The sequence below is a fragment of the Eulemur rufifrons genome, chromosome 28, assembly GCF_041146395.1.
Source record: "Eulemur rufifrons isolate Redbay chromosome 28, OSU_ERuf_1, whole genome shotgun sequence".
NCBI classification, from domain to species: Eukaryota; Metazoa; Chordata; class Mammalia; order Primates; family Lemuridae; genus Eulemur; species Eulemur rufifrons.
This window is the reverse complement of record NC_091010.1, coordinates 15,766,835-15,780,212: the sequence shown is the minus strand read 5'-3', so window position 1 is coordinate 15,780,212 and position 13,378 is coordinate 15,766,835. Positions and strand designations below refer to the sequence as shown.

At 41.1% G+C, this 13,378-nt stretch overlaps 1 protein-coding gene across 1 annotated transcript in view; it reads right to left on the bottom strand.

The window, feature by feature from the left end:
- The window catches only part of LRMDA (leucine rich melanocyte differentiation associated), a 993,823-nt gene that overhangs the window by 758,072 nt on the left and 222,373 nt on the right, over positions 1-13,378 (bottom strand). The window lies entirely within an intron of this gene.

The window sequence follows — 13,378 nt, the reverse complement described above, 5'->3', positions numbered from 1 at the left end:
CCACATGCTTGACATGCAGACATGCACCACACTGTTATTACAGCAAAAACTACAGAAGCAAACTAAATAGCCCATAGTTGGGTTTAAAAATATGTTTAAAATTATTTTTAAAACAATGAAATGCTTGTTTTATGCAACAATACGCAGTCTTCAAAACAATGATGATTATAAAGACAATGAAGCAACACGGCAAAATGCATATGATCTCATGAGATGTGAAAAAGGCAGAAAGGCAGGACACAAAATTGACACTTGGCTTTCATTTTACCTACACAGCATTATGCTGCTAGAAAAAGACGAAGAATGTACACAAAGAATAGCTGTGATTGTATGGCAAGATTAAAGACGGTTGTTTTCATTCTTTCATTTCTTTTCCAAACTTTCTATGATTGTTTTGTAATACTTTTTTAATTTAAAAATAATTTTTAAAAGTTCAAAAGTAAAGAAGTTAAATGAATTAAAAAGTGGAAAACTGGGAGCAAAGCCACCAAGGTTTTTCAGGCTCCCACTCCTTACCGTGCAAGACATCACTTTGTGAGATGGGGGCAAAGGAAAGAATAAAAGCCATTTTGAATGTTGCTCTTCTGCACACCCATCCTCATTTCCCAGGCGTCCCCCACATGTCACCACCTACCCTGACAGTCAGTACTTTGCCATCACTCAGGCATGGTTTCAGCCTTCATGTGGCCCTTACCAGTATTCCTCAGTAACTCTCTCACTTCCAGGGAGAAAACTCCAGCTTCTCTTTTCTCCAGTCTGAGAGTTTAGAATCCTTCCTGTAGCCTTTTATGAGGTCCTACTTGCTTCTACCCATTTAATGTTCCAAAGAACCATTTCAAAAGCAAGCCCATAAGGACGGCTGCAGATTAGGCAAGGAGATGCGATTTTAAAAAATAAAGAAAGGCTTATCCTGTAACTATCCCAAGCCCTGATCGCCCTTCCTTGCCCAGAGTAACATTTGTAATCCTTGGGTTTCTCTCCTCCAGGATCTCATTCCCTGAACTTAGTAGAGGAAACGCTTGAACTGGCAATTAATAACTCAACTTTCTTCATAAACATCCCAACTCAAGTAACTTTGTAGATTGGGGTTATGACACCAGAAGGCACTTGGGGACCTTGACCTTTTACGAAAACAAGGGAAAGGGAAAATAAAAGTGTCTTATTCTATGCTAAATGTTTCAATATACACTTTAACTCTTTAGCAACAACAAATTCATAAAAAAAAAATCACACTTTCCCCAACCTATCCCCAAGTATCCCTGAAGTATCAGAGGATAGTTCGCCTTCTATCATCTAGGTAAAGACATTCTCTTTAGGGCTCACATTTATGCAGTTTAGTGATAGAAACCCTCTACTTGCAGCAGCTTGAATTTAAGATCCTAATTTATTCTCTGTGTATTTCCCTTCCCCTCTCACTGCTGCCTTGAAGGCAATTTAATCCAATAAACCAGTTCCATTTACAGATGGGAAAACTGAAGCCCAGAACGGTAATGAACTTGCCCATGACGTGGAGTTCATGGCAGGGCTGGGACTGGGTCCCAGCTGCCTCGGGCTGGTTCCAGTTACTGGTTTTCATGCAGCAGGAAAAAAAAGGTAACACCTTCCCAATACCTTGTAGAAAAGTGTAAGAGGTGATACCATATGACCAAGATGAGAGCAAGACTCTACCACTGCCCCTGAAAAAGAACTAACTCTTTAAACCGAGGCTAATCCCAAAGTCAACAAATGGTCACCAGGAACATTTGGGGGGTCCGGAGGGGAGGGAGGACAGAGAATAGTACTGCACAATGACAAGCTCTTAAACCATGCCATTGTCCAAGATTAATTTTTAAAACACATGTTTGGGTTCATTGGCTTAAAATGGATTTACTTAAGATATGAGTAAGAAATAATAACACAATCATTTAATACAATCATATGAGCACTGTTTAAGAGTCTTTTTAAACACATAAACATGGCAATTTTGCTAATACATATCATATATATTTGCAACAATACAAAAAAGCTGAAAGGGAAAGGTGGTTATTGTTGAATTGAAAAAGTCCCAGAATCCCACTAAGAAAATAATGTGAGACAATAATGCATATTTCAGGTATATACTATAACTGACTTAAATTATTATGGATGTACTTCATACTTAATTACCTTTCTAAAATATGTCGGAGTATTTTGTCATAAACTCTGCAGAGTCTGCTGTACCTCTACTAAATACTGCTCTGAAATGCAAACCTTTGCTAATGTTTTTATTTGAATAACTTATTACCCAATATAGCAAGCATCAACACATTTTATAGAACCAGAACTTGGCTCTCTGAAATTCCTCCTACCCTAACGCCAGTCACTGTTGGGAGCATTTAGTTATAAATTGTCTTTCAATAAAAGTAAAAGCTCCCAAAACAACAAAATGAAAAGACACAGCAGCTTAAATCAAGGGAAGTCAATTTCCACACGCCGATCCTAAATATTTCATGGCCCTATTTTATTCTGACATTTGTAGATGACTAAAGTGTTACAAAGGAAATAAAATGCTGATTAAAGAGTTCACTGTCATAAAGGTTACTGAATTGTAAATGGCCCTTTCCATCTTCCTGTTAATAGGTACCCAGCTGTAAACATCATGAAGGATGTGTCGGGAGGGCGGCTTCCCTCCTGTAGGAGCTGTATATACATTAATCACTGAATCACCAAGCCATGCTTAATTGCAAGCTGTATATCACACAAACCCATGGTAAGTAGAAGGAAACTCATTATTGCTGCTTCATAACTACTGGGTACTTCTCATTTTAACCTCCTCACACCTGGGATACTTTGTTGCTTTACAACAAGAATGCAGAAAAGGTATTACACCACTAATTACAGCCCACACTGGCACCTCCATCTCAGCTGCCTGGAAGAGAAAACGGAATTCTCTCAGATCTGCAGTTATCCCCAGCTCCTGCCTCATTGCTGCTCAGTGAGTTTTTATACGATGCTTCCCCCCCCCCTCCCCACTCCACACACACACCCCTACCCACCCCTTCTCCCCTTCTTCCCTTGCTGGGAAGAACATGTTGAAATCCATTACTCCTTGAGAGTTTACAGAACTGTTTAAATGATAAAGAAAAAAAAAAAACCTGCAGTATATTTTGCTTTGACAAAATTATTGATTTAAATCCCATACAATAGCACAATACTATTTAAAGGTCAACCCAAGAAAAATGAGTTTACACCCGAACAGAGCCAAGCTTATCTGTCATGAAAGTGTAATGATGTGTTTATTCCCTCACTAGGGTGTATATATTTTTCAGGAAGATATAACAGTCTACTTGCAGGTGAAATCTGCTCTTAAATGGGAATTTCAAGAGATATTTACATTTCAGATGGTGGGGCTGATATCTGTAGCCCGGAGACCCATTTCTGTACTTAATAGTCAGCTGGGTATTTATTTTCATCACCTCGAAATTATTCATCTCACTCCTAGGTCAAAAATGAGACACACACATAAAAACTATAGCCATGGCTCATACAAGAATCTCTTAAGAAGCCTAAGGCTGCAAACAGAATGCAAAGATTGCCACTATAACTACCTTTCTTGCATTTTGAGTTAGCTTTTACATTTCAAAAATATGGCAATATTTGTCATTAATGAATCTGCATATTTGTTCTTTTTTTTTTTTTCTTTTCAAAGGCCAACTGATGTATGATCTACCTGATGACTACCACTACCACTGTTCCTCAGTTGGCCTCAGGACTCAGACCTGGGCCTCACTGGAATGGGGCAAAGCGGACGCAGGGATGAGACCTAATAACCTGCGCATCTAGGTCACATCCCCTAAAGTCTTGGCCCACTGACTCCCTGTTGATCTCAGTTCAACCAACATTTATTGGGTGCCAGGTACTATGCTTGGTTGTGGGGGTACAAAATAACACGGCACCTTCTCTCTTGAAAAGCTTCATTCATCCCCTTGGCAAATGTTGACAGAGCATGTATCCCGTGCTTGGCACTGTGCAGTGACCTCTCAGAGATGATGGTCTGCAGGGCCAACGGACAGCGAATACACAATTCCCGGTGAAATGACTATCTCAGAAGTGGACGTTCAGGATGCTATGGGAGTGTATAGCAAGGGAAGCCAAATTAGTGAACAGGGTGCAAGGAGGGCCTTCTGGAGGAAGTTGCATGTAAACTGAGACTTGGAGAATGCCAAGTGGTAGCTAGGTAAAGATTGGAGGTGGGGGAGGCAGCAGTGGGAATGGCATGTGCCCAGTGGTAAGAGAGTCTTCTGCAGAGAAAAATCAGGGTAGCATGTGATTTGGCTGAAGCATTAGGAGGGAGGAGGAGGAGGAAATCCTGCAAGTAATGGTAAGGGCTCTGATGTAAGGGAGACCGCTGGGAGGCTTCAAGCCTAAGAGTGACATGACAGTGTGGAACATGCATTAGAAGCAGGCAAGTGTTACTGTGGGAATCTCCCTCCTAGGAGGCTGTTACAGTGGCCAGAGCAATGACACTGGGGTCAATGCTGGTGTTCCAAATGAACAGCACAGAAACCAACTGGCCTGTATTCCTGTGCTTTAGCGACTGACTAGGCTCACGATTCAGCTAGGAGGGTCTGCTCCCCTTTTTGCCAGTGCCATTTGACTAGAGATGATCAGAGCTCTGCAACTCTTATCACCTCCCTTCTGCACCCACTGACCCACTGGCCATTTTCCTGTCATTATTAGCTCTGCCAAAGAGGAGCTAGAAGAGAAAGTGCTTCCAAATCCAGGTGGTTGATTCCTAACACTTGGAGTGAAAGCTGCTTTTGTGTCTTTGGTCAGAAAGAAGACTGAAGCTATTGGCTAAAATCAGGGTGAGAGTTGTCAAAATTTAATTTATCCAGACATCTCCCTGTTTCCCCATGATCATAGGTGTCAGCATCTTGACTGTCTAAAAACCAGTTAGCGTATGAATTTTATTTCTCTTCCCACACTCCACACGGGGAGGAGGAGGAGTTGTTGCCCACAAATCTTCTATTGTTCTATAGCTGGCAGATTCTCATAGTCTCTCATGTTCAGGCAAAAGCCTAACGTTCCCTGGTGCAGGAAAGTGGAGCACAGTCCTACAGCCCAGCCCACCACAACTGCCTCCGAATCCCCTTCCCAATTCCACCCCCTCTACCCAACACCTCAGGCCAACACAGCCGTGTCCAACGTAGGAATCTTCTATTGTACTTCCTACTCTGTCCCACCCCATGCCAGTGCTGAGAAGGAGATGAGTCACTAAATCTCCGGTGGTACTCTTCAGGAAATTGTGAAACAGACTATTTTAATTAGCATAGTTCCTCCTATAATGATGGCAAAGTGGAAAAATCACAGGCTTTGGAATCAAGCACACTTGGGCCCACCGCTAAGTCCTACTGTCAGCCATGGGTTCCTAGAACTACTGCTTAACCAAGGACCTTTCATTTCTTCATTATTCATCCATCCATCCATCCACCCACCCACCAACCCATCCATCCAACAAATACTTATTGGATGCCGACCATGTTCCAGGAGTTTTCACATTTACCTCGTTTCATCTTGATAATGATCTCTTGGAGCAAGTTTTCCAGATTTTTTTTTGCTCATGCACCCCAACACATGTTGATTTATTAATATTTATAAATCATACTCACTTGCCATTGTACCAATGTATTTATAAAGTATATACAACACATACTTTTCAAGGATTAGAAAGAAAAGATTTTATATGCAATTCTATTAATTATGCCAAAATCCTTTGTTCTCACCAATAATATAGATGACATATTGTATATACTACATATTGATAATTTTTCATTAGAGAGACGTCCTATAATGACGTTTCATTATTTTTTTAAATATTGGCTGAACACTTTGTGAAACAGCAACTTAAAGGTTTAGTTCTAATTTCAGTTTAACATTTGGTATTAATAAATGAATGATACCTTAAAAAGTTATTTACGTGTATGTATCAGTTTCCTATGACTGCTGTAACAAATTACCACACACTTGGTGGCATTTAAAAAAAGACAAGAAATGTATTCTCTGGTTCAGTTCTGGAGGCCCTAAGTCATAAATTAGTACCACAGTGCTAAAATCAACATGACAGCGGGGCCACACTCCCCCCAGGGGTTCTAGGGGAGAACCATTCCTTACCTCTCGCAACAGCTGGTGGCTGCTGGCATTCCTTGGCTTGTGGCTGCAACACTCCAATCTCTGCCTCCATGGCCACCAATGCCCTTTCCTCTTCTATGTCAAATCTCCCTCTGCCTCTCTTCTATGAGGACACTGTGACTATCTCTAGGGTCCACAGAGATAATCCAGGAGAATCTCTCCATCTCAAAATCCTTAACTTAATCACATCTGCAAAGCTTCTTTTTTCCACTTACGGTAACATGTACAGGTTCTAGGGATTAGGATGAAACAGTTCAGGGGGTACAATTCAGAAACAGAGTACATATGGAAGAAACTGATCAATGGATGAGCTCATTAAATCATGACACACTTTTTCAATCTCATTAACCAGTCACACTCAGATTACTGTTTAAATTCAGTGGGGAAAGTTTCACGTCCCTTGATGTCAAATAACACAAAATGTGTCACAATTTTATATTTTTAACAAATGAATTCAAAACCCACTAAAATTTCTCTTTAGTCAGATTTTTTAAGTGGTTACAAAATTCCTTTTCCAAAGTTAAAATACGCAGAGATGAGTAGTGTTTTCATAGATGATATACCTAGACAGTTTTCGGCATTGATCTCACATGGTGATGGGAACCTTTCCAAACATCAGTTTTCAAAATATCCTCTCCAGAGCATGAGTTTCTTTCAGAAAGGATGTTTTTCAAATGCATTTTTGGCCAAATATATGTGTTAGGATTTAGACTACTGGTAGGCACTGGGGATGAACAAATTAAGAAAGCTTGAATTTTCGATGGGAAACTCATATTTACAACCACAACAACAAACACCTTCAAATTCTTTCTTAAGACATAATCAGGGAACATCTCTTGGAACCAAAGATTTTTGTATTCAATCCCTAACTCATAACCAAGTATTACAAAGGTTCCATTACATGAGGCTTTTTTAAAAAAATAAAATTAACCATATCACTGATATCCTGTAGCCAGAAACTGTAATAAAATTTGCAAAATGCTGAAGACAAAAGAAGAGATGAAGGTGTCACTTCCGACCACTATTGAAAGAGCATTCCCGGGTGGCCTCTGGAATGGCCCCACTGTCTGCGGCATGTGGTAGACACCTGCACCAAGTGAGGACACCGGTTCAGTATGAATACTAAATATTGATCCAACTTATTCCTTCTCATCTTTAGATTATAAAAATGACACTCTCCTTCAGCATGCCCATGGTCCTAACGACGTCACTACTGCCTCTAAAGTAAGGGTGAGTGTTCTTGTTTTACTGACGGGGAAAATGAAGCCAAGAGACACTGAGGGAGTTGCCTAAAGCGCCACAGAGACTAGTTGTCAGGCCCAGGGTTGGAATCCAAATCTTCTGACTCCATGTCTGGATCACGTCCCACTCACCACTCTGTAACTCTCCCCTCACTGATGCGGCGGGAACTGTGCGGAAGGCACAACCCCCCACCCACCACCTACCCCCACCCCAGACTGCTCCAGACGCCAGCCCCGAGGCCAGACTGCCTAGATTTGAACCTTGGCTCCACTTCCCAGCCACGTGACCTTCTGTAAATTATACCCTATAACTTAGTTTTCTCATTTTCAAAATGGGGATAATAACATCTATTCCCGACGGTGACTGTAAGGATTAATTAATGTAAAGAAAAAAATGGTAAGAAAAAAAAAATCAGTAAGCACGCAGGTGTTAGCCATGCAATGATACCTATTGCAAAAGGCTGCTCTGTGAAGCAAATAAGAAACACACACTGGGGCACACACATATACACATACATATACATTATACATACATCATATACAGAGAGAGAGCTGCACGTGTGCTCTTGGCACATAATGGATACCTAAGGAAGGTTAGCTTTTCTTGAGCTTTTGTTTTTAATTGCAAAAGGAACATGAGGGTCATACAAAAGTCATAGCGCTGCTAAGGTCCTCCCATGGACAATAAAATCTATCTCTGATGCTGTGCAGGCACATCACCCTCTTCCTGGTCTCCCGCAGACATAAACCACGTAAGAGTCAAATGCCAAAATCCCAGGCTTTGCCTTACATCACGTGCCCCCTGCTGACAAATGCTTCTGTCCATAACTCTGACCGCAAAATAAAAAACAAAACACCTAATGCTCCTTTCACAGAAGGTTTGCCCTCGCCTATAGTGAAAATCATTTGGAAAGTGTAACTCCTTACCTGTTAACAATGATGCGTGTTATAAAGTTTTCTGTCCCTATCTAAACACCTGGAGTCCACTCACCTTCCGAAGCAGAAACCTGAACTAGTTTAAAAATAAATAAATAAATAAATAAATAAAATAAACCAGTAGAAATGTCAACTGAAACTGTCTTCTAACTCCACTGAATCCGACAAGATAGAACATTCAATCATTCTCCAGCCCAAATCACTATTTCCCTCACCCGCTCAAAGTAGAGCAGGTATTTATTATTAAACGAAAAAACAAATCGACGGACATCTCATCCTGCAGAGTCCCTACTGATGTCACCTCTCGCGGTGGCTCTGCCGAACATCCCATCACTGCCTGAGTAGCACCCCACACACCCTGGGCCACACTTGTAACATTCGATGCAAGCATTCAGAGTCTAGCACTTGGAATAAAAAATCAAGAGTATCTTCAGGAAAATGATACCATGATGGCGAGGAGTCTGGAAGGAGGAAGACGAGAAGCTGAATGGACCTGGAGCACCTGGACAAAAAGATCTGTCAATGAAGGGCTGGATCCGTGGAGGGCAGTCAGGCCTCGCGTCACCGACACGCACGGGTTTAACAGCAATATGCACGAGGAAGTCAGGGCGCCCATGAGTACAGGGGAGAGAGGCAGGAGGAGGAAATCACACTGGATTCAAGTCAAGCAGCCTGGGTTGGCAGGTCCATTTTGCTGCCCTCCAATATCATGACCTTGGGAAAGTTATTTCCTCTCTCTGGGTCTTTAGTTCCTCCTCTGTGAAAGTGAGAGGATTGAACCAGCTCATCATTTTACAGCTTTTCTGCTCAATTATTCCAGGCCTCTTTAGTCATCTCCAGTCTGTGCACTGTGTAAAGCTAATAACACTATGTTTATGCTCAGAGAAGATTTTCAATAACTTTATTTTGTGAATAAACAATCAATAGGCATTAGAGCTGCTTATCAAATATTTCTAGTTCTCTCCTCTTTGAGCCACAAAGTAAGAATGGGGCCTTGTGATTAGTTCTGCCCATGAGCTGTGGCACATTTAATTGCCAATGTAAGACACTTCAGAACTCTTTCCCTTTGGCTCAGTGCTCAGCAATGTCCAAGATGTTGACTGCTCTGCCATCTTCTGTCCTTGTATAATTGAAAAGATCAGAGTCCCTCTGCTGATCCACAATGAACATAAAGCGTAAGTGAGAAATACATCTGGGCTGTTTTATCCCTTTGAGATTTGGGCATCTATTTGTTACTTCAGCATAACTTAGCCAAACCTAACTGATACAACCAATAATGGCCAGTCTAAAATTAAAATTATGGTTATTATTATTTACCCTAATATTACTACCATAACTACGCCCTGTAATAAATAATCTTTTTATAACTGTTTGTATTTCTCAACGTAGAGCAAGTACCATATATCTGGAGCTATTGACTCACTTTTCAAGGTACATGTCCATTATCCCAACTTCTCCAGGGCTCTCTTGCAAGAAGCAACGACGACCTTCTCATAAGAATGGAGAAGAGGTATAAAGGGGTGGATGAGAACACAGCAACCACACTTCAGCTACGTTCAGCTTAAAGAATAATTTCCTGATGCAGCAGACTCTTAAGGGGGGAAAAAAATCAGGCCATAGAAGAACATGACAGAATGTTTTATACAAGAAACTGCTAGCTATAGGTAATGTACTATTACAGGCTAGAACACGGAAATTTTACCCACAAAAAGCAAGTGAAGAGGAGACACACCACCTCCTCCCTGGACTGTGAATATGAATAAAGACTTTTCAGGTCAGTTAGCAAAGATTACTAAAGGGAGGAGGAGAGAGGTGCAGCCTTGAGGGATGAGTTTATGAGGCCTTGTCAGAACAGAAAGGGGAAAAGGAAGAACAAAGAGATATAAGCTTAAAGATTCAATTTTTAAAAAAGCTCTTGGGCAGCAGAAATGCAGAAGCAAACAAATTCATATGAGATTTAAGAAGCAAAAAAGCTAAATAGTTTTTTTTAATCTACAAATTTTAAAGGCATAAACAAGATAAAGAAAGGGGTGAAATAAAAGCAATTGTATTTTAATCAGCTGATAGATGATTTGCTATCTACAGCTTTGGGGGAAATGGTGTTAAGAACTTTAACAGATATAATACTTTAAAATATTTATGCTATGTTTTAAACCCAGATTCAAACCCCTGTGGGATATTTCTTGCATTAAAAAAAGATATACCCCATGTCTTGTTGGTTGGTCACGGAATTGCTGTTTGACAGAGAAATGGCCAGTGTGACCTCAACTCTCACCTACTCAATAGCCTCTCCTCAGGTTCCAGAAGTACAGACTTACACCAGGCACGAGGCGTGGCAAACCCACACCCAGTATGCAGATGCTGTGCTCCTACTGACGGAAGGATGTGCCGATGAATTAGCAGTCAGACAGTGACTGTCATTGATAATAACTTCCTATTATGTCAAGGAATTTACATGCAGATCAATGTGAGCAATGTGCACTTGCTTATTCCCACCATAAATCACTATCGATTGGCACACCAATTCCTCGACATAATTAGGAGCTATAGACAGGGCTGCAATATCATCTTAAACACTGTGTCACTACCCTCCATATGCAGCTGGTGTTCCAGAAAACTCCACATTAATGCTCTTGCCGTCCATGACGCTGTTTCTGCTGTTGTTTGGGGTGGGGACTGAGGGGAGATAAGTGAATAAAATGTCCCTGTGTGCAAAATCTACCTGAGAGATTCCCCATACTCTATTAGAGATTAAAAAATGGGAATTCCTCCATATCCATATTGAATTCCTGTGTGCAAATGTGAAAGTTGGCAACATGCTGCTCTTAATCTGATTTATGCACCAATTTATTTTATACATTAGGCACACTGTATGCAGGCTGACTGATGCATAAAAATTTCATGCAAAAAAGGACTCACTCCCATGCAACTGCCTTTCAGTTATTATTACCTCTTGTGGTTTGCATCCTACGGTGGGGAGGACAAATGACTCCATATACCAAATGCATTTTGCCCACTCTACAAACATTTTGATCTGTTTCTATTTCCCCTCAGCTCCAACTCCAGAGAGCTAAAAACACTGTATCTTAACTTTCTGAAATCCTTTAATGCTACAAAACACCCACTTATGCAGAGAACTTCTTCCCAGGTTCACTGTTTGTGTATTATAAACATACCAACATGCACACTGAGCCAGGCAAACAGAGACAGATATACATATACTCACTGCATGCCTGGGTATTTTTGGTTAATTTTTTTCTTGTTAAACATTTTTTTCTCCATATCATAACCACCATGCATTTTGCATTACTCTTCTAATTGCCTTCCCAGGGATGTGCTCCCCAGAACGTTTTAAACAGCAAAAATCCACACAAACAAAAAAGCTTTGGAGGTAGGGTTTTTAGGTAGGGAAAAACCCAGCTAGAAAAAAGCATCTTTCTGTATTTTCCTTTTATTAGAGGTCTCCTTTCATCCAAGAAATATGGGGCCTGAAATAAATTGTACCATCCTGCTTTTTTTTATTCAAATCCTTGCCAGAGCTAGGCAGTATGCTAATGAAAACAGGTTGATAAATGACTCCCTGATATTTTCCAGACATTTTTCTCTCAGAAGTGCTCTAAACTGATGTAGCTCAAAGAGAATAAGGCGCATTAAGTCATTATATCAATTTTTGTTACCCAGATACTTCAGTCCCAGTTAAGCGCTGACAGCCAATATAAAACAAGGCAAGGGCATCATACGACTCCATCGATCAAACCTTGTCGTAGATAGATTGCCTATTACACAAATAGAACTAGCGGATTCAGTTTGTAGTTTTATGCTCTCCAATTAAAGGATAACAGGGTACTTTCCCATAAATCTGCTAATTGCAACTGAATTAATTTAACAAATTTCTCCAAGCACAGAGGAAAAAGCGATTGGTTAAGCTAATGTAAACTAGCACAGGTTGTCACAAAGAGGCTCCCATAGCATCCTTTTGCTATACCTTGATTGGGCAAGGTGTCACAAGTATTTAGCTACATTGTGGTTCTCTGGCAACAGACAGCTGACAAGCATAAAACATTGCACAAATAGGAGATAATTTATTTGTGGTACTTTTTTCTCTCCCTCACTCCCCACTCCCCCCACTCAAAGGATAAAATAACTCCCTCTTTGCATCTAATTAATGTTTCTCTCCAAGCAAAGCTGTTTTTCTAAATCAGAATTACACCAGCCAAAGCACTATATTACAGAAAGGGGTCCCTCCGCACCACTCAGCCAACAGGAGTGATAGGCAAAAAGCAGAACAGCTGCCTATGGCACTTCAAGGGAGGATATAGCTCCATGCCCCTGAACAGGGTAGGGTGAATACAACACAGGCACCCACGCTCACAAGTTCAAATACACAGGCCTCATGATCTAGGTGCTAGAATTAAAGCAGACAATCCTAAACTATAAAATTATGCATCAAAGAATTCCTCAACTGTGATGTTCAGTGTTACGGAGGTGGAGTTGTACCGACTGCACAAGCTCGTAGCACTCGAGTGATACTCCTGCCATCCTCTCCTCCCCCCAGGCCTCCCTCACACCACAGCCAGGGACGCAGACACGCTGGCAACACCCACAACAGTCTCGGACAGGTAAACAAAAGGGACTCATCGGTGAGCAGGAAGAAAGGAAACACCATTCACACACAAAGCCAATTTTCCAGATTTGGTGGCATAGGCTAGATTTTAAATATCTTGTCCCATTGTGCCCATATTTTTAGATTGAATATTTTGAATGTGAGTTTGCAAAATACAGTTGCTGTGACCATACTTGGCAGGCATGACCTCGTGCTGAAGGAGGATAGATTTCAGTTCCAGAAGGGACAATGGAGCCCGTGGGCCAGGAGGAAGATCAGGCAGCAATACCAGGGTGAGGGGCGTCCCCAACTCAGATTAATGGGGGCATCTCCAACGCCTCTCCTTCCTCTTGCGATCACAGCTTAAAGCTTCCTTGATGAGGAAGCCGATTCCTTTTAAACAGTGGGAAAAAAAAACTCAGGGTAGACCCTCCTTCCCAAAGCACAT